The sequence below is a fragment of the Cylas formicarius genome, unplaced genomic scaffold (genome assembly GCF_029955315.1).
Source record: "Cylas formicarius isolate icCylForm1 unplaced genomic scaffold, icCylForm1.1 PGA_scaffold_4__25_contigs__length_36172078, whole genome shotgun sequence".
NCBI classification, from domain to species: domain Eukaryota; kingdom Metazoa; phylum Arthropoda; class Insecta; order Coleoptera; family Brentidae; genus Cylas; species Cylas formicarius.
In genome coordinates this window covers 14,103,186-14,128,392 of record NW_026844334.1, presented here as the reverse complement: position 1 = coordinate 14,128,392, position 25,207 = coordinate 14,103,186, and the positions used below count along the sequence as shown (strand labels likewise).

Below are 25,207 nucleotides of genomic sequence, written 5' to 3'. Positions count from 1 at the left end.
TAACACTTACATATGAATGTAATTAGCATAATGGCGACTAATACAAGTAGAACGACTACCACGCAAATATGCATCGGATTTAACGAGGGCTATTTAACATACGAACTACTTAATAAAACATTATTATACAGGATCTACTTAGCAGCTTAATATCACGTAACCTTCATTGAAAAAAAAAACATATCGTATTTGGTGGAGCTGGAATAATTATGGCATATGGGCACATTCTTCAGGGTTGAAAGCACGTAAAAACAAGAATTGTTTGGAATCACTTCTGCTTTAAAAGTATTATAATGTTACGTCGTCACCTAACAACTTTTTTAGCGTTTCTTAGCGTTGTATAAACACCAGATGTATTTTTTTTATTTCAAAAATAACATGACGTTTCTGTGCTCCATTGTTTTTTGCCATGTTTCGTCGCCACCGTCAACTAATAGCAAAACATCAACGCCTTTTAGTATTTTTACAATGAAAAAACGTTTAATTGCTAAAATTTCCAAATCTGCTTCCTAAAATGGTCAACAATGAAATAATAATAATAATGAAGAGGAGGCAGTTCAGAAGAACAAAATAAAATATTTTTAGTCTCTGTTTTTCTACATATAGAGAATTGAAATAGAAAGAAAATATTTGAGCAAATAGATAGGGGGTGCCTTTCCACAATATACAAGTAAACATGAAAGGGATATTACGTGTTTTTTTTTTCACTTGTGGGACCCCAATTGCATACAGTGCGACGCACATTGCTGAAACAAAAACACATCGCATCTAGTCAGGCCGCGTTCCACGGCCTGCCGCGGCGGCTATTTAAAAATGTCGCAAGGCATTTTACCTCCAAGGATAACAACTGTTACTATTCAATTCTGTTGTGTTATTTGAAAGTTTTCTATTTTTCGCGTCTACAATAATGAGCTGATGGGACAGAATAAAAAAACAGTTCGTAATGTATGAATGAAATTCTGAACGGTCGATTAACATCCGACACTTTGTTTAAGCTAACTAATAATTAGAGAAATCAGATACTTATTTATTGTATCTAAAGTATAAGTTACAAAAATGTTTTTTATTTACTCTGGTATTTGAAAAATCCGTGGTCCCTTTAATTTGTTTTTTGTTTCTAACTAAGTAAAAACATATTTTTTATTAGTATCTAAAAATGTTAAGTTTGTAGGTTAAATGAATCTTTAAAGTACATATAATTTTGTTTCAGTAGGTCTTTTGGAAATACCAAACGTTAAGTAAAAAAAAGAAATTATATGCAGTGTGCATTTTCGATGAGACTAGAACGTAAGAGCAATAAAATTGAAAAATTTTATTGCTCTTAAAAAAAGTAAGGAGCGTTTATTCAAAACCAGACATGTCAAATTAATTGGGAGAAAACCATAAAAGACTTTTGGGTACACCTGATTTACACTGAAGTAGGGATATTTATTAGCAAATTTAAATAGAATTTGAATTAGAATTAAATAGAATCGATAAAAACTTAAAACTGTATGCTCCAAACCTGTTCGATTCACGTGTTATGTAAAAAGTAAATACGCGCAATTTTAATGAACGCTCCTCATAGTTTTCTATCGTGATTTTCAATAAAAACAAATACTAATTTTAATTTCATAAAACCCAACAATAACCTATGACCTGACTCGGTATATTTATTCTCAAGGAAGAATATTTTCAAGAAATAGGATACCCCGTTGAAGTGTCGAACAAAAAACAACAATAACATAAAGATAAACAAACTTTAAATATCCTTTAGCACCCAGTTAAAAAGGTAGGGAATTTTGGTTTATGGGATTTGGATTGGATAATATGATAAAACTCTTGATATAACATTAAAAAAAAGCTTTTTGATTTTGATTATTATTTTGGTCCTTGTCTGTGTCCGAAAACTAAAGGCTCAACATTACTCAATAATTATATGTTTTTTAGATTTTCTTAAAACTTATAAATGATCCACCCCCAGAGATGAATGTAGACCTATTGAGTCTACTGCTGCGCGTAACAGGTCAAGAACTCAACGAAAAAGTCTGAAACGGACCTGATCTGGAGCAAATGTCATTCAAGGAACAAATGAAATCGACAAGTATCCACTACGTACGCATTGGGAACAATATGCAATTGAAAGAAACTAAGTTGATTGGATAACCAAAGACAGCAAACATCGATATTTTGTATTCGACTCCTTCGAATCACTAAGATTAAAAGTCATTTAATTTTGGCGCAAAATGTCCTTGACCGTCTAATAAAAACGCCAGAATTTAAGACGAAAATGTTATACTTAAATTTCCGAACTCCTATTCTCTCATTTTTCGCTGTATAAGTTAACAGCGTGTCTATGAACACGTTGAGAGCTATCAAAGTTAAAATCAATTAATTTATATGAAATTAATGGTCGAAAGAGAGGTCACCAACATTTTAATATATTAGCACTGAGTTGCTAAAAAAATGAACCAAAATGAAGACAACCAAATTGGCCACGGTCATAAATTCAACTCATAATCTCAAATTTTATGCCCGTGGCCAGGGATTTTATGTTTGAAGAACCAAAATAAACTTCGGCGATTCCAAGAAGTCGTTCGCGGTAATCGCCGCTTGGAAAGCAAAATGATGTCATCTCTTCAGATACTGCAGCAAGATTAGTCGTAGCCGTTTTCAGTTAATTTTTATCTCGTATTCATGGACATGTTTATAAGAATAAATTTGGCACAACCCTAAGGTCGTAACTTCGGATAGACTAAAACAAATTGCGTCATGCCTAATACCCGTAAGGTATTGGGTATTGGGGTAAAGGTGTGTAGGTTTTTTATTACAATTACAACTTTTAGGGAAACAAGACATACATACAACACAAATATAAAACTGACATGTTGAACTTTTCGTCGATAATTGGGATCCATAAGAACACTATTTAAAATAAAAACAAATCAGAATTGAAGCTACCAAGCTCAGACTGTTCTAAAAAAACTATTTATGTATAAATACGTTACTTAGAAATTAAGATCTAGGGTAAATACAGAGGTGCTAGTTTTGTGTTACTTTGCATACGTACAAACTTGAATAATTTATGCAATCGTCTATTGGGGAAATTACCAGAGTCAATAAAGCAGTCATTCAACAGAAATTGATTGTTCAAACCCTTTCTTTTAAGGCTTCGACTGTTTCGTCTTTGCTAAGGATTCATGTCCCAGTCTTCAATTAGCGACTACTAGAACTAGAACTAGTATTATGCAAATAGAACTTTAGCTCTGGCTTGCAGTCAAATATTTTTTATTCTGCTTTAGAATTTTTTAACTAAATATTTGCTCGATTGCAGTAATATTTATTATTATTATTTGTTCCTTAATATTATTTGCTCCGTTTTTCTTCTCATTCGTTTATTTGTATTTGTATTTTATTTTTTTATATATTTGTACCTTACATTTACTGTGAAAGTCTATAGATATAACAAATATGTTTATGTCTATGTCTATGTGGCCAGATTGTCTGGATGGGCCATTTACAATAAGCCACCCATTTCTGGTGATTACGAGCGATTGCTATCTTACAAATATTTTAGGCAGATAACACTACAATAATATAACTCTATTTTTACTTTTCCCATAATACAGACATTTGAAACGAATTTTCATGTATTAACGTGACATATTTCCTAAAAAATTCATATACAGGGTCAAAGAAATCTGGTCGTAATTTATACTTTATGAAATGTATAATAATTACACTGGTTCTAATTGGTTACTGTTTAAAATAAAGTTGATTAATAAATATGAATAACAAATATCCCATAACCAGAACGAAAAATATGCATGTACAGTAAAATTTATGATGTTGTGGGGAAATTTAAAAAAAAATCACAATGACAGTAAGCACATGCTAGATGAAGATAGTCCTCCCTATGAGATTTAAGTTATTGAAAGAATTAACGAACCTTTAGCAGATGTCAAACGATTTTCTTAAAAGCAATAAAAATGAACACTAAAAATGAACTCACAAATACCAAATTGTCGGTTCAAGTATTTTTTTAAGTTTTGGCCAAGGGATAAATAACAGCGAAAACAGTGTACACCGCAATTCCACGGTTACTATATGGAATTCCCATGAAATTCCTTCCTACTGTACACCATAATTCCCGAATTCCCGAATCCTTATGGAATTCTTCCATAATTAGTTGTAAATCCTCTGCGGTTTACCCGACGGGTTTGCATGTATTTCCAAAAACAATTCGCAATATTTGATTTTTGAAAGCGTCGCAGTTTGCCGAATTGCAGACCCTGTAGAGCTTACGGTGAAACACTATTATTAAAAAATCACGCGCATGCAGGGCAATAAATGCCGGTTTTGAAGTCCTAAAAAAATTCAGGCGATGAAGTAAATCGAAATCCGTCGGAAATATTAACGACACACGCCTTTCCAATTCGTTCGGAAAAAACGCCTTAACGAAGTTTATCCGGGATCTTTCTCTCGAAAATATCCGGAAACTAAACGAACTAACAATATACCTTGTCTTCCACAACTTTATGAGAACGACGTTGTCAGTGTTCGTGACCGACCTGACGCCGTTTTAAATTGTTGCCTAATTACCAATTACCATAAGCGCTTAACTTTCTTTTGTTTCGGTTCGTTCTTTTTTCTCGTTTTCAGATAACAATATTTGCTTTTAGTGCCGGAAAAACGCTTCGGGTACGCTAACTGTAAACCTTTAATGGGTTTAGAAAGGAACATTCAACCTTGGGTTCGTATTTGAATTTGTCTTCGATGGTTTTCGACGCATTAACGAGACAGGGGTCTCATTTGCCTCCATAGATAAGGAGTGCCTGTGCCAAATGTATAGTTAGATACATTTTTATGATATTTTGTCAGTGTTTTTACATACGACGTTTCACGTTTCATCAATTTTTATTTTTTATTTAATTTTTCTATTGCTGAATGTGAACAAGGGACCATTGTAGGTCTGCAAGATGCTGGAATGTGCTATTGGGAAATTGGAAAGATATCCATGAGATCGATTTATAGAATTAGCGCTTACAAATTATAGTTACACCGTACTCGGAATGGATTATTATTAACCAACTACGTCTGGAAGCGTGTCAAAAATGCTCTCTGGAATCAGGATTCGCGTCAGAAGAGTTAAAAATCAAGTTTTTGTTTCGACTCACCATAGCCGTAACAGAAGACAATGAGAAAGTAAAGTTGCGTTTATTAGGAGCGTTGTGATACGCCATAACAGTTTTCTGGACAGCAACTTGACCAGATCCATTTTTCAGCCAAACAATACCAGGTCACATACCGCTGCAATTACTTACAATTTCCTTCGACAAGCTAACGTCGCCTTTCTCCCATGACCTGCAATGTCGCCAGACTTATAACCTATTGAACGTGTATGACCTACGAGTAAGATTATTCTGATTTGTAGCACGGCACGAAGAGTCACAAAATGTCAAAGCTTACGTGAAGGTTTAACTCACTATTATTTATTTACGAATTACTTTTAATAAAATTGTTTCTAATTTCGATTGTGTATTCATATTTATCAAAACTACAACAACTGATTGTTGCAATTTCTATGTCATAACAAAAACAAGAAGATTTTTTTTGGTGATCGCAAATGTTTGTCGTCTACTACATATCGAAAATGTAAAGTAAATTTGATTCTTAGTCAGAATGTCGATAGTACTTTAATGACTGTTGTGTCTTAAAATATTTATTACCGGTATTTGTGTGTAATTGATATTTGTAAAATTTTGGTTGGGTCTATCCCGTTAATAATGCAACTTACCTACTTTACAAACAAAATTGCAAATGACCCATCTCATTACACCAATTTTTTCAAGTTTGCTTTAAGGTCGATATATTATGTGATTTTATTCGTTTAAAAAATTGATAAAAAGGATTTAATAAAGCATGGATCCAGAGCGTTTCATTTATTGAGATATTGGAAACCTAGCTTCCAATTCGTTGCTAAAAGATTCCAAATTAATTTTGCTTTGTTGGTTGGTTTGGTTGGTTGGTCGGCAAAAGTTCGTAGCAGCACAGTCCATGCAATGCCATTAAAACTATTCCCTTTATGACATCAGGACAAGTCGACGGAGACTCACCAGCAGAGATAGTACTAGTATTAGAGAGATATACTATATTCAAGTGTGCTTATAAGAACCTCAACAAAGGGTATTCGGACAAGCACGTCAAATCTGCAGTATATAGAAACACTAACAAGACTGGAGCAATGTAATTGCTATCGATCTCATTTGGGTACCTACTCATGTAGGAGGACAATGACTGGCACTACATGCGGAGCTGTGCGTTAGGATACCAGTCTATTTAATTAATAGCTCAAGAGACATTTGGCTCTTTATAGTGAGCGTTTACCGAAAGTGAGGCAGTCGAGGCTTCTAAATGTGCAATCATAGAGCTTTGGGACACCTCAGGTGAACATAGAAAGTACACCATCTAACATACCTTTTGTGACATTTCAAACAAGTAAGATTCGACAAGATTTAATATTTCCTCCTCAAACCCATGATAACTAACAAGTGTCAAGCAATACATGTACGCTCCCGTTAGTGCAGAAAATAAACTAAATCCTTTACGAAATTCGCTAGCGTAATGTTTTTGTTATAAAAATGCAAATATATTTGAAAGCATAAAATGTTTGCCATAATTTAAGAGATTGCTGGATGGGTAGAGCAAGATCATGTAGAATTACTGGTGTTTTAGTTTTTTGTAGCCCTCTCAGTGACTTCCACCTTGTTGCTGGTGAGAGGGCTCAGTAACCTTCAATACCCAGGGAACGATGCCGGCGGTAGCGTAGCTACTGGTAGGGCCACCCTTGCCGGTAAGGTCTCGATGGATGAAGGTGAAGCTAAAAGAAGTCCAAAACAGCAGCGTCTGAACCAGAGTGGGCCGCTGCAAACAGTAGATACAGGGGAAGACAACGGGAAACCACCCAGTAATTATTTTCCCAAGATAACTTACATTGCTGAAAACCTAGAATCGACGGCCGTTAGCCCGGGGCACTCCTTCAGTGGAGAGATGGTGCTAAGAATCTCCCCGTAAGCCAATTATCAAGAGAAGTGTTTTAAAATGCATAAAAATAACATCAGAATCACAACGTGGAATGTAAGTAGCTTATATCAGGCAGGAAAGATGAACAACGTTCTGGCAGAAATGGAGAGGTTGAGAATTGATGTGTTGGGTGTGAGTGAGATGCGATGGCAGGGTTCTGGTAAGTGCACGACTGACAGAAGAATACTGTGCTACTCGGGCAACGATAGAAATCACCACTATAATGGAATCTGAATCATGGTAACGAAAGACATGGCGAAATCAGTGATCATTTTCGTACCCTACTCCGATAGGGTCATTATGATTCAGATCCAAACGAACATTGGTAAATTAAACCTGATACAAGTATACGCCCCTACAACAGATAAAAGTGACCAGGAAATTGAAGAATTCTATGAACAACTCCGGAATATTCCAAAATTGAGCAAAGAACGTGACTTAACCATTATTATGGGCGACTACAATGCAGAAATTGGAGCATACGGTTTAGGAGAGAGAAATGAGCAGGGAGATCGCATGTTCCAGTTCTGCGTAGAACAAGACTTGGTGGGAAGCAACACACTATTCAAACTTCAGAAAAGGAGGCTGTACACCTGGAACGCACCCGGAGACAACAACAGACACACAGATAGACTACATTTTGATGAATAAAAGATTTAGAAATGGATGAAAAGCAGTAAAAGCTTACCCAGGCGTAAATGTGGGATCCGACCACAACTCTATAATTATGGATATCAACCTAAAACTAAAAAGAGTCAAACAAAATAGCAAAACAGAACATATACATATTCATAGGTTAAAAGAGCCAACTGTAAAAAACGCTCCCACCAACTTTTCACATTAACAATTCCATAGGCTACATGAAGAAGGATTTGCTACCTGGGATCAGAACACAAAATGGGAAGAAAATAAGGATGGCATAGTAACAACATAAAAAGAAATAGTTGGGAAGGTCAGGAGGGTGCCAAAACAAGAAAATTTATCACTAATGGAAGAGAGCAGAAAACAAAAAAACAATAATGAAGCAGAATACAAGTCCATTAAAAACATTATTCATAACAAAATCCGCGAAACGAAGAAGAACTAGATGAAGGACAGGTGCAGAGAAATAGAGGACCTGGAACACAAATACGATAGCTTTACCATGCGCAAAAAGATAAAGGAAGTGGCATTGGATCGAAAAGAGACTCAGGTATTTTAAGAAACGAACAAAATTCAATAATTTTGGACATCGAGAATAAGCTGAAGATCTGGATCTTATACAAAGCAGCTTTTCAATGATCAACGAGCAACTGGCCACGAGCTAACAACAACCAAGAACCCAAGAGAGAACAAGAGAAGAAGTTGGCCACGCTATAAGGATAGCAAAATTTGGCAAAGCGGTGGGGCCAGACAATGTGCATTGTGAAGATTTGAAATTGCTTGACGAACATTCGATGCAGGTACTCTTAGATCTGTTCAACGACCTATACAAGGCTGGTAATTTTCCCCATGATTGACTTCTGTCTACTTTTGTCCCAATCCCAAATTATCGCCATTGATGACCACGACTCATAAGTCTAATGAGCCATGTTCTGAAAATTCTCTTAAGAATCGAGCACGCCAGAATACACAACATATACGAAACTGAGACCTCTGACACGCAATTTGGATTCCGCAATGGGATTGGAACTCGGGAAGCCATTTGCGCCTTCAACGTTCTTGCCCAGTAATGCCTAGACGTCAATCAGGATCTCTATGTGTGCTTTGTCGATTATAGTAAAGCATTTGATAATGTCAAGCATGAATAACTAATGGAAATCCTACAAACACTGAACATCGACTATCACGACATGCAGATTATATCAAAGCTGTATTGGGGTCAAGCCGCTAAGGTCAGAATAGATAACGCCCCCCGACAGGGGTGTATCTTATCTCCAATGCTATTCAACATATACTCAGAGAACATTTTTAGAAAAGCATTGGAAGACGAATCCGCTGTGATAGCAATAAATGGGAAAATCCTTAATAATATTAGGTACGCTGACGACACTGTTTTGGTTGCGGATTCTCTCGAGAATCTATTAAACAAAGTAGTGAAAGCTAGCAAAGATTACGGTCTCAACATGAACATCAACAAGAGTAAAATGATGGTGATAACAAAAAGGAAGCAAGCAGCAGGTCAACTCACCGTAGACGGGAAAACAATTGAAGAAGTACACATACCTTGGAACCATAATTAATGAAGACGTTCAACATAAACAGGAAACCCTGGCACGCTTGAAGAGGCAAGAAAAGTCTTCCCGTGTATTTCCCGTGTTGCTTTATGGCTTGGAAGGCTGGACGCTGAATTGAGAAACCACAAGGAGGTTGGAAGCTTTTGAAATGTGGACTTATAGACGAATGCTGAGAGTCTCGTTGGTGAGTAGAACTACAAACTAGGAAGTGTTAAGAAGAATGGGCAAAGAACTCGAAATAGTCTTTACCATTAAAAAACGAAAACTTGAGTTCCTGAGACATATATCACGCGGTACAAGATATAAGCTGCTGAAACTCGTTCTGGAGGGCAAAAACTCATGATGGAGGGCAAAATTGTAGGGCGCCGAAGAATCCCTTGGTTGCGCAATCTTCGCGAATGGTTTGGTCTATCGTCAAGTGTATTATTTAGATCAGCAGTATCAAAAGTGAAGGTACTCATGATGATCAGCAACCTCCAAAGGAGAAGCTGATACAAGAAGAAGAAGAAGGGAATTCCAAATCTGGTCTTTCAGTAAACAGTAACATTCATTTCGAAACTAGCGACTAGGAACGAACGCCCCATAAAATGGATAGATGTACCTCGGACAATGCAAAGGACGGTCTCCTGGCCATCAACTATAACAACGCACTATAGTTGTATTAGTATTTGTGTTATGGATCGAATGTGAATAGAAAATTGAGGTATACTTACAATTATGGAGACAGAAACATTACCATTACTTAAAGAAGGTTTAGTAGGTTCACTTGGTACAAATAACATCACAACCTAGCACAATTTTTTATAGCAGCTTTTATTGCTAAACTTTGCAATCGAAAGCGAGTCGAACCTTTCTGGCAAATTGCATTGCGTGCAGTTCCCACAAAGGCATCTCGCGTAATCAATTTAGCGTAATTTTTTCCGAAAAAAATAAATTGCCCCGTGTGCATTGCGCCTCATTAACATACGGAGAAAAAGGCCGGGTAAATTCAACTGTAAAATTGTTTGGTACCCTTGAGATATATCATTTCAAATACCTCGCGATTATTTCGCGAATTGCATAAAATCACGCAAATTCCGATTCCGATAAACGCGTAACTGCAACTGCGTCCGGCGAAGAAATCTTTCGGCTTTGCTCTTTTTGAGTTCGTGAGATACGGAGCCGTTTATACTATTCCATCAATACGGCCGATAAGTATCTTTCGTCGGCAGATAGGAAATCAATATTGTACGGAGTTTTTTTTAATTGCTCGCGAGGTTTGCATTGAAAGATTCTCTTTCCGCTCGGCAAATCTGCACGGGACTTCGCGCAGATTGCCGCAGGAAATTGCGCGGCCTTGCCTATATTAAACCATATGCAAATAATACATCTAAAATCTGTAGGATGTTGCATAACTTGAAGCCAAGGTGAAGCGTCCTCCTCTCCTCTTTACAAACGGAAGCGTCGTATTTTTGAATTTGACATATGGAGCGATAAACATTGACAAAATTTGACTTTGGAAGACGGTTGTATATAAGGAAAAGTTTTGTACAAGCAAATTTACAGGTTGCTAGTAAATAAGTGTCCTATACATCGTATGGACGATGGCTCGTGACCTTTTGCAGGATCCAGAATTATGTTATCACAGAAAAAGAAATGAAATAGGTCCTCTTATTGGAAGATTCCAGGAACACCCTGTATACTCATGCTATCCTGTTAATTTGTTAATTCAGCGTCAAAGTTGACACACACGAATATCTCTCGACTCCTACTAATCGAAAGTAAATACTCTTAGGATTTATTTCTTTTGTTTACAATTATAGGGTTCTTGTTTTGTTTTCTTTTTGTGTCAATAATAGTATTCCAAGTTTGCCTCTGGAACTTGCCAATTCATTCCACATTCCGACCATAAATCGATGAGTAAATTTAAATAAAGCTTATTTATTCTTTCAAAAGATACCCGGGATGTCAAAAGTAATACCTAAATATTTCTCAGTATACCCACATGTAACTTTAAAAAAAATGAAAAAATAAAAGCTCTCTAACCATGATGAAAAGGTCCTAAGGCATTACGAGGGCTGTTGCGTTCTTATTGGTCCATGCCGGTGCATTTATTGAAAGTAAAAAAAAAGCTGCTTTGTTTTCTCCAGTCCCATACAGTTAATAAAATTGACAGCTTTGCGAACACTTGTGCGTATTGAAGTACAAAAACTGTGAATTTTACATTCATTTTTTCCTAAAGTTTTTAGAGCTGATAATTTAGGTGAGTCAATTGTCCGAAGGATTTACCAGCCTAAAAACACAAAAAATACTTAAGTGACAATTTTGTTTAACATTTTCTTTTTGCTTGCAATTATAAACCCTACATTCTAGATTTTTTCTTATATAAATTTAGAGCTATGTTTTTTATTTATGACATACTTTATATTAAACGCCTTATACATTTTTAAATAAAATAAAAAAATATATTTGCCGCCTTCCGAAATGGCGAATTAATCGAGTTATTCCACATACGGGGACAAGCGTTGCGAAAAAGTTATGTACATGACCTTACCAGGCGGCCTTCATCTTTAAAATCCGAAAGCGACTGTTATTCATCGTGCCAGGTCGCCCACCAAAACCCGCTCGTGGGTTTCGAGAGATTGCAGAACAATATAAACAACCGATAAAGGCATATTTTAATTTACTGCAGTAAACTACATCCATAGCGGAGCATACTTTTTTATGCCTGCCAATAAATATATTACACACTTTCTTCTTCGCGATCTGACTCATAAATTCTGAAATAGAGACGAGAGACTCTGTCAAACCGAAAATTCCCATCTGCTCGGATGACGTAACGGTTCGTGGCATGTCTTAGAGGTATTAAGTATCTACCGAAAATATCATCGGCGAGTGAAATTGAAAGCGGTGCATACGGTGCGGTAAAGGTGAATCTACACTGCTGTGCGAGTCATTTTTGTTTTAAGTTTTATTGTCACAAGCGGATGAAACCAATTTTTCATAACTGGGAAAGGATCTTTGCACATAGAAATTTTATAAGAACAGGGTTGTCAAAGTGTTATCTGATTTATTCTAACTATGCACAAAACATCGGAATTTGAAATAATTTGAATTGAGAAAATAATTTTACCTATCAATTATTTAGATTTTCGTTATATATTTTGATATACATTATTTTCTGTAACTTTGCAATGACAATGAGCGCGCTTTCCGACGTCAGTTACGTTTCCCACCGATCCGAGCCACGTCGGACATTTCCGGGATTTTACCGCACGGGTTTGGGAGCAATCGGATGATTTCGGAGATATTTCCCACGCCTTGAATTTGACGTTTGCGGATTCTGACGGCCATGTCAGTGAATGTATTCGTGTTGTTTTGCAAAAATGAACCCAAAAACTAACAGTCGTAGAAAAAGTATAGTATGCAACACGTTCGGTAAACTTTTCAACTCACTCGTTTATTAAAAACTCACTCCGCTGCGCTCCGCTCGTGTCAAATACACTCGTGAGTCAAATGCCCTTTACCGCACTTGTTGCATAATATACTATTATATTTAACGATCCCGTTCAATTTCCTTGAATAACTTGGTGCTCTATAAATATTTTCATGTAAAACTGAGGTAAATTCCTCTAAAATAGTTTTTTTGTTTGCTTCCTATTATTACATTTTCTTACTGAATAATGGAAAAAATCTTAGTGGAGATCCGGAGGACGCAATGGGCACTGAAACTATCAGGCACGTATTGAATTAAAAATATTATGATTAGATAACGAAATATTTAGTAACGAAAATTTTTAAATTACAAACCAAAATACAATTAAACAAAACCAATTAACGCATTATTAAAACTAATATGTATAATTAAAAATAAATTTTATTTTTATTTAAACCAGTGACGGGGTAATAGCGCTTTCACAAAGCACTTCGTAGGATATCAGTTAATCGAAGGAATAACGTTTCGTGGAAGGCCCCCTTTACCGTGCCACGAGATATAAACCTTAAAATATCGGTTCTGTGAGCGAAATCGAAAGCGGTCGGTTTTGCCGGTTCTGTTCTCCACCGAGTAACCCAAATTCGGCTCGACAAATTTTTGTTGTGTCCATAACCACTTTCATTTTCACTTCGATAAGTGACCCACTTAACGCGAGTAATAAAATACCATTAAAAAATTAATCGCATATGCACACGTTATGTCATTTGAATATGCAATTGGCGTGTAGATTGAGAGTAATGAACCACGAGAAATAATGGTCACAGCAAAAAGTTCTTTGCTGCGAGAGATTTTTTCTACCCTCTTTTAAAACAAATTTACATTTTTTTAAACAATGTTTTACATGCACTATATTTTTCTTTCCCGAATAACTTACAAGTTGTGATTTAATAATAATAATAAAATGTGAGTCAACATTTTATTGTTTAACAATGTTTTGGCCACTGTTTCGAGTTCTTGTTTCTCGATGCTTCCTGGATGCCAGTGACATTTTAAGAGCTAAATATCTTAACGTTGAAGTTCACTCTCACAAAACTCGAAAAAACATCTTTTTATTCCTTGCAAGGGGAATAAGAATTTTCCTAGCTTAACTGATTTTCGCAATAGTTAAAGTGTGTAGAGTATTTTTGGAGGAAGAGAGACAAAAAATATTGTCGTATTTTGCTATATTCATAGGTAAGATGTTAAAAATTTATGTAACATGAAATTTTACAAAAACTATTTTCCCTAGAAATTGATTTTATACCTATTTTGTTTTTGTTTAAGTCACACTGGATGATGAAACGTTTAAACTTTTCAAACACAGTAAAACTTGGTTTTGAAACTTGGGAATATTTAGCACTTCCCGATTTGAATTTTGTTCGAAAGTTTTCATGTCACCTATTTTTAAAGGCTTTCAGTCGTCGCTTTGAATCCACTGACCTTTGGAAGTTTTCAGAGTCAGATACTTTAATTTTCGACGCAGTTAATCTTATGTTGCAAGCTGTATAACAAAAAAAAAGGATTAAAGTCCCCGTACTCCCCCGGATAATTGCAGCCGCAGCAGCCGCACGGTTCCGATTAAATTTAAAATCCCCAACAATTCCGCAGTCGGCGCACTTGCTACAGCCAAAGTTATCGCGTTAATCTGCGGTTTGAGCACATGAAACGCAATTAAACTTCGCTTCATATAGGGTGATGTGCAGAAAAATTTTCCGAGAAATTCAACCGACGCGTGTGGCGGAACAAAATCGAACTGTAATGACGTCAAGGCTGATTGAAGGTAGCGCTTTAGCATTAATCGAAGTCGATTTTTAGATGATACTTGGCAAAAAAGTTAATTAGCAGTAATATTCACTGACCGAGTAAAAGCTAGATCATTAGGGTAAACACGAGGAACGTCGATAACGATGTGAACTTATCGAAATTGATGAGGAGCGGGTTCTGAGTCAGTGAGTTGATCTGAACGCCATATGTCGAGCTCTGTTACGTTTGTTCAAGGTCGATGCTTCAATGGGTGCTTAAAAGGAATTTGTTGTAAGCGAGTACTTAGGGCAGTTCACGTTTCGACGATTTCTACGGCGGTCTAATCAAAGGCCATGAGTTGATGTCACGCAGTTGCTCAGAATTATAATCTCGATATAAAGTACAAATATTCGTTATAGTGACGCTCCTTTATGTTCAAAATTCAAGTAAAATAATAACTTATTCCATACATACATTTAATATTGCATATATATCAATGTTTAATGCATTGTGTTTTCCCAGAGAAAAAATTCAGCCCTTCCTCAATGAGAGCAACCAGAGTTTGTCCTTGACCTAGGTTCGTCCAAACTAGCTTCATTTTCTTGTCTTTCTGACCTCATACAAACTCAGCTTGACTATTGCTCGTGGTCTGGAAGCAGGCTGACAGGGAGGTTCTGGTGGGTCAATTAATTTTTCTGACCACGTAGTTGGAGACACCATTTTCTTTTACAAGATATTCTTCTGAAATGAGTGTGCTCTAGTCTACTATGAATAACCACATTGTTAGTAGGGTGTATTGCACCCAAATTGAAATAAAATGAAATTCACTGAATTTCGTCGATTCACTTAACCATTCATCGATTCATCATCTCAAAGTCCGTGGAAAGCTAGCTGAGCTACATATTCTAGTAACTGTAGCCCACAGTATTTTCACTTTTTAGGACAATAACATAATAAAATGTCGCTAATAAATACACATTCATTTTGAATCTGAAAGTAGCATTGTTTGAAATTTTTGCTCCATGTTAACTTGTTTGTAATAACGATATTACGATAACGGCCTTTGATGGTAAGGGCTGAGAAACCTTTTGATGACGGAATACATAAAGTCCCTTTACGAAAAAACGGAATGTATTCAAAATCGATACAGTTGCGTCGGGAATTTCCATTTTTGGCGGAACAGGTTTATCATGTATAACGTTATTAGGGGTCAAACATGAAAAATAACTGCTTCCAACGTTACGAATACAGGTTTTGAACTTAACCATTAATAAAACGCCTAATAAAACATTAAGCTACGTTCCCATTAGACTGCTCGATACGAGCTCGTGAAGGAGATGACACCCGAAACAAATGCCGACGTTCCGTTTGATGAAACTGAAATAGATCTGCTGCAGTGTAGCTTGGGCTTTAGGCAACCGTTTTCCTTTATTGGCGTTAACCGCCGCTTCGTTATTTTTTTTTTTTTGCTACTTACATAGCAATTAATTGCTTATGGGCTACCTCGACGGCCATATTGACCTTTTTGAAAGTAAATAAGGCAAACAACAAATTGCAGCGACATATCGCAGTTCGAGCGTACGATAACCGTTCGTAAAAATAACATTAATTGGGCAAGCCAAGGTAACAAATATACCTTGAGAATTGCACAGCCAATACGCACAGGTCCGTATCTGTTGGTAACTTTTTAAATAGTTTTGGTTTGTTTTGGTTAGTTATATCCGATGGCTAATGCCTGCCGGTTGCAAAAAACTATTACCTTTTCAATCTAAGATTCTTTTAAGATTTTTTTCAAAACTTTATAGTTTCCGTTTCTATTTAATAAATTCAATCCTTTTAAGTAAAAACAGTCCATCTTCTATCTAACTAAGACGTCCCTAAAAAATATAATAATAAATTGAAATTTAATATATAAGACTGATGACCAAAAAAAAATTTTGCATCTAACTAGGGTCAAACTGTTGAAGAGGGACCTGTTACTTCAATATAATAAGCCACTCGTTTTGCGGCGTTGTTTTGTTTACGACGGCAGACACTTATTTAAAACTAGTTTAAGTTTAATCAAAGTTTGAAAATACTCACCTTTAAGTTTACCTCACACAGTTTCAGCAGCACATTTGTGTTTACATGGCCGTTGGGCTGGGTCTGAAACGAAAGGGAGTTCGGAATTACTCGAAAAGTTTCGATTACATTCGTGAATATTTGCTTGCTATATTGTATTTCCATTTTGTAAAAAAAAATCCATTGTCCGATATACAGCGTACGAACGCATACTGCTTCGTCGAACAATGTAATTGGATTCTAAACAAAAAGGGAAAGCCAACTGATACGCAAATTATAATTTATGGCCTCGGGTTGGATTGCAGACAATAATTCGGGTTTAGTCGCTCCAAACGGAATAAATGTCGAGTCAATTTCTTTGATTGGAGTTCTATTATTAGCTCGATCTGTGGACAAAAACTATAATCAACTGAAGTCGAGGATCTTAGAGATTTTCTGTAATAGGTCGGACAACAACCACAGAGCCACAAAGTTTGGTAAAGTAGAAACCTTGTTTAGATTTTACTTGAATGAGGCTAATGTAAATAAGGTCCTATTTAGAGCCAAGCAGTGCAGACATCTGAGTCCAATAGAAGCATCTACACAACTTTTGTAATAATTATTGATTTTTATTAATAATTCAATATTAAAATATTGAAAATGAAACTAGCAAACTAAGTGGTAATATTTATAATCCTATGAGCTAGAATTTTCATATATTGACGGGTGTCCACTAAATTTCTTGCCTTTCCAGATTTTCTTGACCAACTGCGATTTTATGCAGAAATCACTAAGCAATATTAATTTTTCTCAAAATGCCGACCAATTTTTTCCCGGATATAATTTGAATTCTTTTTTTCCTTCATTCTAACGAAAAATATTCCCCCACTCCCAACTTTTTAAAACACCAGTTTCATTAAACACTGTCGCAGGCATTTCAAATATTTTAATCGCGGGTTGGGATATTTTCGGTAGATTGTAGCCCCCGTAGGTATTTTGACGTTTGTCTGTTCTGATGCTCACGTCACACGTCGCTTTGACAATTTAATCGTGCTGTTTTACGAAAATGTATCGACGAAGTGAAAAGAGGAATAAAAATGTTTCTATTAAAAGTACCTCTTTCTCTTTAATTATATTCTTGCAGGAAAGCCTTCGGCGTAAGGCATCTTTTGAGTTATTTAATTTGCGGAAATCCTGGAAAACAGCATTTGTAGTATAGCCTTAGTTATGTAATTGGTTTTTAATGATCGATTAGTCGCCGATTTTGCAGACGCAAGAAGAAAAGTTGACACTGTTTAATATAAAATATTGTTTTCCTCTTGTTTTGGGAATAGAAATACGTCTTGGATTGAAAAAGAAAGTGATTAATCTCCATTAAATTATTAATGGCGATCGTATCAAGCAGCGCGATTCAATGTTGAAATTGTAATATTTTCTACATCGACGAGATCGGCCCGATAATTCAAATACTGACCAACGATGACAGAGATATATTCGGAGGGAGATTCCACGCGATGTGATACAGCAAAATCATTATATCGATTAAGTTGTTGTTTATGCCAATAGGGTACGCCATATAAATGATTAAATATGCGTCTCGTATACGAAAAATGTCCGCGGAAAGGTTTTGACCCCCCATGTGAGATCGTTATTATTACGTTAGACCGGCGATTATATCTTTAGTCGGGGCAGGGCACTTCCTAGAGCGTGAGCAAGGTGAATTTCGATTATACGGCAAAGTTAAATGAGTCGAGGAAAAACGCTGATTTATATCGGATCTTGTGATACTTTATATCGGGTCGAACGTGAACGCTCCTTACTGCCGAGACTGCACACGGTTTGGAGCAACAAATTCCTAAAGGTTTATGGTTCGTGTAAAATACATTGACTTTAAATTTTCGCTTCTATCTTCTTTCAATATTGCCTATCGCATTAGCTTATGCCTAGCAAAAATTTTAATGAGCCACTATATCATCACCGCGTCACTGTTACATTCGGTAAATAAGGATGGATTCCATTGCTATCGATTTTCGTTAACACTCAAAGGAAATAAAGGGCTCGTGGGAAACCAATTTGCTTTTATGAAAATTATTTTCGCACAAATTAAATAAGTACTTCTATGAAATATTCTTCGATTTGTTATTTTCAACGGCTTAGAATGGAGCATGTCACTTCTTTACTTAACTTACACCTCTTGGGCACGTTCAAAAAGGACTTGTTAAGGTTTTTGCTTTTAAAGTGCACAGAGAAGATTAACTATATGAACATTGCAGACATTTACAAATTCTCCATTCTTGACACTTAACGCTGAGCCATACTGCTCCACAAATGTTCACGTTATTTGAACCCGTATCACTTTTTTTTAGGTTATGATAAATAGCTGTTATAAACAAATGATTTAAAAGTAAAAAAAAAATCATTCCCATTCGGATATTTTAGAACTCCAGAATGATCTCGATAGGTTTACTATGTGCTGTAAAAATCACCTATTAATAATGATTTAAAATTTTACAATATAAAACTTAAGAGAGTTATTCAAGTTAAAGATATAGGCATCGTGCTGGTCTGAGTTAATATTTGAAGCACATGTAGAAAATATTGTAAAGGGCTTGAGAAATCTTGGTTTTGTATTACGTAATACCAAAGGCTTTCACAACCACAAATCAGTCATTATAATTTATGATCAAAACCATCTTGGAATTCTCATTCACCGTATGGAATCCGATCTAACGCAAGTATATCGAACGGATAGAGAGTGTCCAAAAAAAGCTTTTTAGAAGCCTTAATTTTAGATATAGAGACAGATGCTAGTTTTCGGGCGAAAATAACCTTCAGTTTTATAAATTAAGGTAGCTAGAAACACGCAGAAATTTCTTAGACGTAATTTTTCTTTATAAAATTGTCAACAATCTTATAAAGTAACCTTATGCACAAGTCACTTAGCTTTTAATGCTAATTCTTATCGAGTACGCACTAGCCTCACTTTTTCTACAGAAACAATCAGATTCTAACTATTAGATGTACTCGTGCGTACAATAACTGTGTTTTTCTGAACAACGAAGATACGGACTTATTCTACTTAAACCTACATCTGTATACAAAATTTTATAACATTGTAGTTAAGTATTTTTTTGTATTCCCGACCATGTTTACCTAATCTTATATTTTATATGGCCTATCCTGTAATTGGGCAGCCTCGTCTGCCTGTTGGTTAGCTTTTGGGTTTGTAAAATGAAATACATTAAAGCGTTTCACATCGCATAATTTTTCTAATGACTTGGTTACCCATTCTGATTTCACGTGTTTTTTGCTTTTAATAGTTTACCATTCTATTTATTGACAAACCTGGCGGTTACACGGTATTTATTAATATTTACCAGTGAGACTTATTGCAAGAAGCGTCCATTGAAATTGCTAATGTAACTTTTCTTATCATGAAAGTTTCTTAGTAATTTTGCATTGGGATTCAATTTCCGTGTTATAATTTTGCCATAAAATTATGGCAGAATGTGGTCACCGTTCAGGCAGATCCAGACCTGACGCTATTAAGTATCAAGTTGCTAGTCTTTTCTGTCTGCGCTATATAAGAGAACATTTTTCTTGTTTTAACCACTAGAGTGAGGAAAACATAGTCTATATATGCTTTTAAATTTCTAGTACACATACTTGAGCCCTTTCTTGAACATTTTGGTATGCGTTTTAGTTATTTGTCGCGGCAGAGGCGATTTTTGCAAGAAAAAATTCCAAATATTTAACGAAATTCTCAGAATATCTAGAAAGCGAAGTTAGCAAAATTGTAAACGCACGAACGCAAAAAATAAAGACGTCAAGTTCATTTCTTCCATAAGGCTAATTCTTCTTTTCCGTTCTTTTTCCATTAGAGCCTCAGCCTCGCTACAATTTTAAACAATAACCACTCACCACGCGTCACGAAAATTCTAATAATACCTGGAAACACAATAAGGCAATTAGATAAGAACAAAGAATGTGACAAGAATCTCCCGACTTTCGCGGGAACAATATCGTCTCGTCGCGCAAAACAAATCACGACAGGAAGTGACGTGATTCTAGAAACTTCGGCGTCAAACAAAGGCAGATCGACTCGGAAACGAAATGAATTAAAATTTTGGGCCCTCCCGTACAATGGAGGTCAAATTCGCATACGAAATGATGTGCAATTCGCTGGTATTGGTTGAAAGTTCCAACATTAATATTATTAAATTTTTAGCAAATCAAAAGTGAAGCTTTTTCAGACTTTCCCAAAAACTTCAAAGATCTGATACTCACATCTTTAAGAGAAAATAATGAGCAATCTCTCTCTCTCTCTTTCTTTCTTTCTATTTTATATAAATTTCAAAATTAACGGTACTGATGGTTTTCCAATAACGAAGATCTCTAATCCCACATATTCCGATAATATCAAATTATAATGGTTTGAATGGCATGCAGAATTGTAAAAAAAACGTAAAATATTATCAAACCAGGATAATATAATCTTTCTTTTTTTATTTCTACATACCCAACATGTTCGTATGATTTCTAAAGAATTTTCTTTATTGTTTATATTAAGAAGGACTTTATTTATTAACCATTGATAAGTTTTACAAAACATCAAATTAGCAGATATCACCAGCGGTTTGACGAAAAACAATTACGTCAATTAAGAATTGGGTGTTGTTTGCTTAAAAAGCACCAAGTATTCATCAGCTCTATACAATGGATTCTCTACCAGAAGTTACTTCATTATCCTTTTAAACTTACCGTGTTGTAGGAATTGGGAAACTTAATTAATAATAAATCTTGCCGAGAAAGACGCCTTCGTTATTTTAAACGTTTTTATACTCAACTTTTAATATAAATTAAAGTTTGAAAAATTCGTATTCAAAATGCATTACCATTTTTTTTTTCAGAATTAACTATTTAACAGATGTTAGACTATCTAAAAATGCTACCTAGTTATCCTACTCGTTTTTATTTAAAAATGTGTGATGCTTTCTGGTAGTAGTAATAATAATTTTAAAATATAAGTCCTGAATACAATTCAAATAAACGTGCGGTCCCATCGCAGGATCCCCATATTTGTGACCTCAATATCGCAGGCGTTTTAACAAAATGAATAGGAATAATCCGAAGTGAAAGAGAGAAGAATACATTCATTAAGAATAATGCAAATGATCGTTGGTTGGAAAAGAGTTCGCTCGCAAGAATGCGCATGGGCAACAATGGTCGTTTAAAAATGCAGAAACGAAAGAACATCGCCTTCGGAGGAAATAATTGCTCGGAATTAATATGATAAATGGGAAATATATGATATAATAAATCGGTAAAATAAGCCGCGCGTTCGAATATCACCGAGAACCGAACGGAAAATTGATGGTTTTGCTCGAGAAATATGTTAATCTACTACCCAATGAAAAATACCGGCACTCTAAATGAATAATCGTTTAACGTGTTTCTGAAATCGCCAGCACCATTATAACCGTAAATATTCGCATCGAATTGTAAAGTTGATCGAGTTTATTGAGAAGTTAGTGCTCTAATGGGAGCGCTACCGCAGTACCCATGAACGAAGGCAATAGACGTAGTCTGAAGTGTACACGGTCACCAGATAAGAATGTATTTTGAAGACATTCTGAATATACCGCCAACCTATCGACTCTATGTAAAAGGAATTTTAATAGTTTGAACACCTTACTTGGGTGTGCAATGCACACAAATTACACAAGATGATTTTAAGGATTTCTTATATTTCCTCCGTATTTGCATATTATATGCCTTTATTATTATGCCCTAACACATTTTCTAAGGTTTTTGAACTAAGAATACTTTACCATGATTTATAAAAAAAATATGTAAATTTTATCATTGAGTCTTGAACAAAGATTCGAATAAAGAAGATGTTGAAGAAGTTAGAAAAAAGATATTAGGATACGGTTATTACTAAACTATTTAGATACCGTTGATTTTTGAAGAAAAAAATTGTGTTATTGCAATAAATTTTTCAAAGAATTAATAAAGAAAATAAAACCGTGTCTAAAAAATATAAATATAAAGAATAAATTCTCTTTCCAAAGAGACAAGTTTGTTAAAATCTCCTAAGTCGTTTAGGAGTTACAGATGTTTATTTGAAAATACATTTAATCTTCTTCCACCACTTTACCTTAATGGACACTTCAAAAAGTGCTTAGCTTAAAAGAACATATATCATTTTGGTACATTTACTAGGTTGATTTTTACAGGAAAATCGTTTTTAAGGTTTAAGATGGCGGGAGAGCATTTAAGAAATTTGAAAATATTTTGCGTGGTCCTATTTTAGCAACTTAAGTCATAAATTTTATCATAAGTCTCTACGATGAGATATAGCTCTGCCCATGATGCATATTTTTGCTTTTTGGCACAAAATCCTTCTGACATGTTCCAATTCGATACTGTCATTTGAATATTTCGATAAGAAAAAAATGTATACCATGATGCTAAACTACTAAATTATTTAGCTACTAATTAACTGATTGTGTATGATAGACACAGTCTCAAAATTTCTGCAATATAGAATCAACTAGCAAAAAAGTTTTAATTGAACTTTAAAGCTTGTTTATGCATACATAGATCGACCTCAATTTAAAACCAAAAACCAAAACAGTCAAATTAGCTTTTATAATCATTGGTGGATAAAATATTATTCTAAATTAATCGCTACATGACACCCACCCCCCTACCAAGTTCATTTAAAATATTGAATTTAAAAGTGGTATCGGGTTTTCTTTTTATCAACTTTTTGATTGGATTAAATTATTTCCACATTTGGATTAATTCAAAAATGTTCGTAATAAATCACGGTGTTCTATTTAAAAAGCGTTCATTATTCTCAACTTCGCGACGCTCATTTGTTTTTATTGATATTTTCTAGGGTTGATAAAGAGAAAATGATGTCTAGAATGATAAAATAAATACAATGAAAGATAATTTTAGAATTAATTTCACATTGAACGAAATGTTTGCATTCCCACGTGACCCAATTAATATCTTTGTCTCAGCCTAAAGTTGCAATAATCAAATGGTTTTAAAACGCAAGAGCTGGACCAATCGTACTACAAAGAGTCGATTCACCTAGTGAGCTAACTAACTACCAATTTTAATGTTGGAAAAAATATATATTACTCTATTACGAACCTTTTGCCAACATCTTTTGATAAGATAAAATATTTTAATTGTCCTTTGAAGCTGATTTAAATAATATACCTTATGTTAGTTATTGCTTGCTTTTATGAACGTACGATTGCTTACCAGTCGTCTAGGGAAACCATATTATTATTATTATGCAATCAGATTATTAACGGCACAAACAGTTACATTGAACTTAAATCTCAATTTTTCGCAATTAACTGTCAACTTTAGTTTGAATAAATGTTACAGATTGTGCACGGAAACGCTGACTCGCAATAAATTAGTGCCTAACACGCGAAATACCTACCCGATAGTTTTAAAATTAAGCGCGAACGGACAAAAAAAAGGTCGCGAGCCTTATTTTCTCACGCTACCGCCGCGATATATTTTCTTCGATACTACAAAAAGCAAACTAATTCATAATAATATCATACGGCGTTTTTAACTCGGATTTTATAATGGAGAGTTTGCCAACCACAATTGCTTATAATCTGCTTCGAAGCGGAGAGCCAGCAACAGAAGATAGATACAAATAACTGGAAGCTATGGAGCGATTATATATAATCGCTTCACAGCTAGGGGTGTGGCAGCTGAATTATTGGCACTTCTACAAAACGCTAGACGCTATCGCAGAACCCTTTATTAGACGTACGGTTTTAAACGCGTCTGTGCCGCGAATGAACATACAGGATGACTTTGAAATCAACTTTTGTCCTATGCCGCCCTTTCTCTCTACCTCTGTTTGCAAATTATCAACAATTTTCATTTTATTATTATTAGTTGTTAATACTTTTTTTTAATTAATTTATAACTCACAAGTTTTGCGCAAAAGCAGTAACCTAATAGTTTACAGGATGTTCTATTTAAAATTTCTAAAATATCTAATTTTAAATGATTTTTAAGTAGATCTGGCAACATAATGAGAAGATTTTTAAAATTTAGATTACGTTTCTCTAGTATGAGTACCTTCACCTTCATTTATTCTGCCTTCTTTTTTATTCTTTATAGGGACATATTGTTAGCAGTATCAACTTACATACTTAAAAAAGTAAAGGATGTGGCCAGAATCAGGACGCAGAACGAAGAAATCTAACACTCCTATATCGTGAGAATGGAACAACAAGGAGTCGATACGTCGACATAGAAAATGAAAATTTCAGTGATTTGGTCCCTTCCGACACAAAAATCTTTTTTGTAAATTTAAAATTTTCACGATTTCTAGATGTGATTCTAGATATTTTCTTCAAGTAAAACTTATTTTTCTTTAAAATTTAGGCCATAAATGGAACTCTAAGCAAGGCATATGTTAAACCTGAGTTAGAAGATGGCGAAGAGTGAGTAAAAATAGGCATGCTTCATTGTTTTAATTTCTCTCATTTTCATTAGCTCCAATATTCGAGCATAACTTAGATTTAGTGTTCAATAAAATGTTTTTTACATATCGAGGTCTTACATTTCTCAAAAAAAGAAGAGAAAAAGAAAAAACTCTGCATGAAGTTAAAAAAATTATTATTTTGATTGAAGAGTA

At 35.0% G+C, this 25,207-nt stretch overlaps 1 protein-coding gene across 2 annotated transcripts in view; it reads right to left on the bottom strand.

Moving 5' to 3' along the window:
- LOC132700997 (uncharacterized) overlaps positions 1-25,207 on the bottom strand; it is a 76,667-nt gene that overhangs the window by 10,308 nt on the left and 41,152 nt on the right. For both annotated transcript variants that reach the window (XM_060668602.1, XM_060668604.1), the window contains one exon: positions 16,558-16,620. The gene's annotated coding sequence lies outside the window, so the exon portion shown is untranslated. The remainder of the gene's footprint in view (positions 1-16,557; positions 16,621-25,207) is intronic.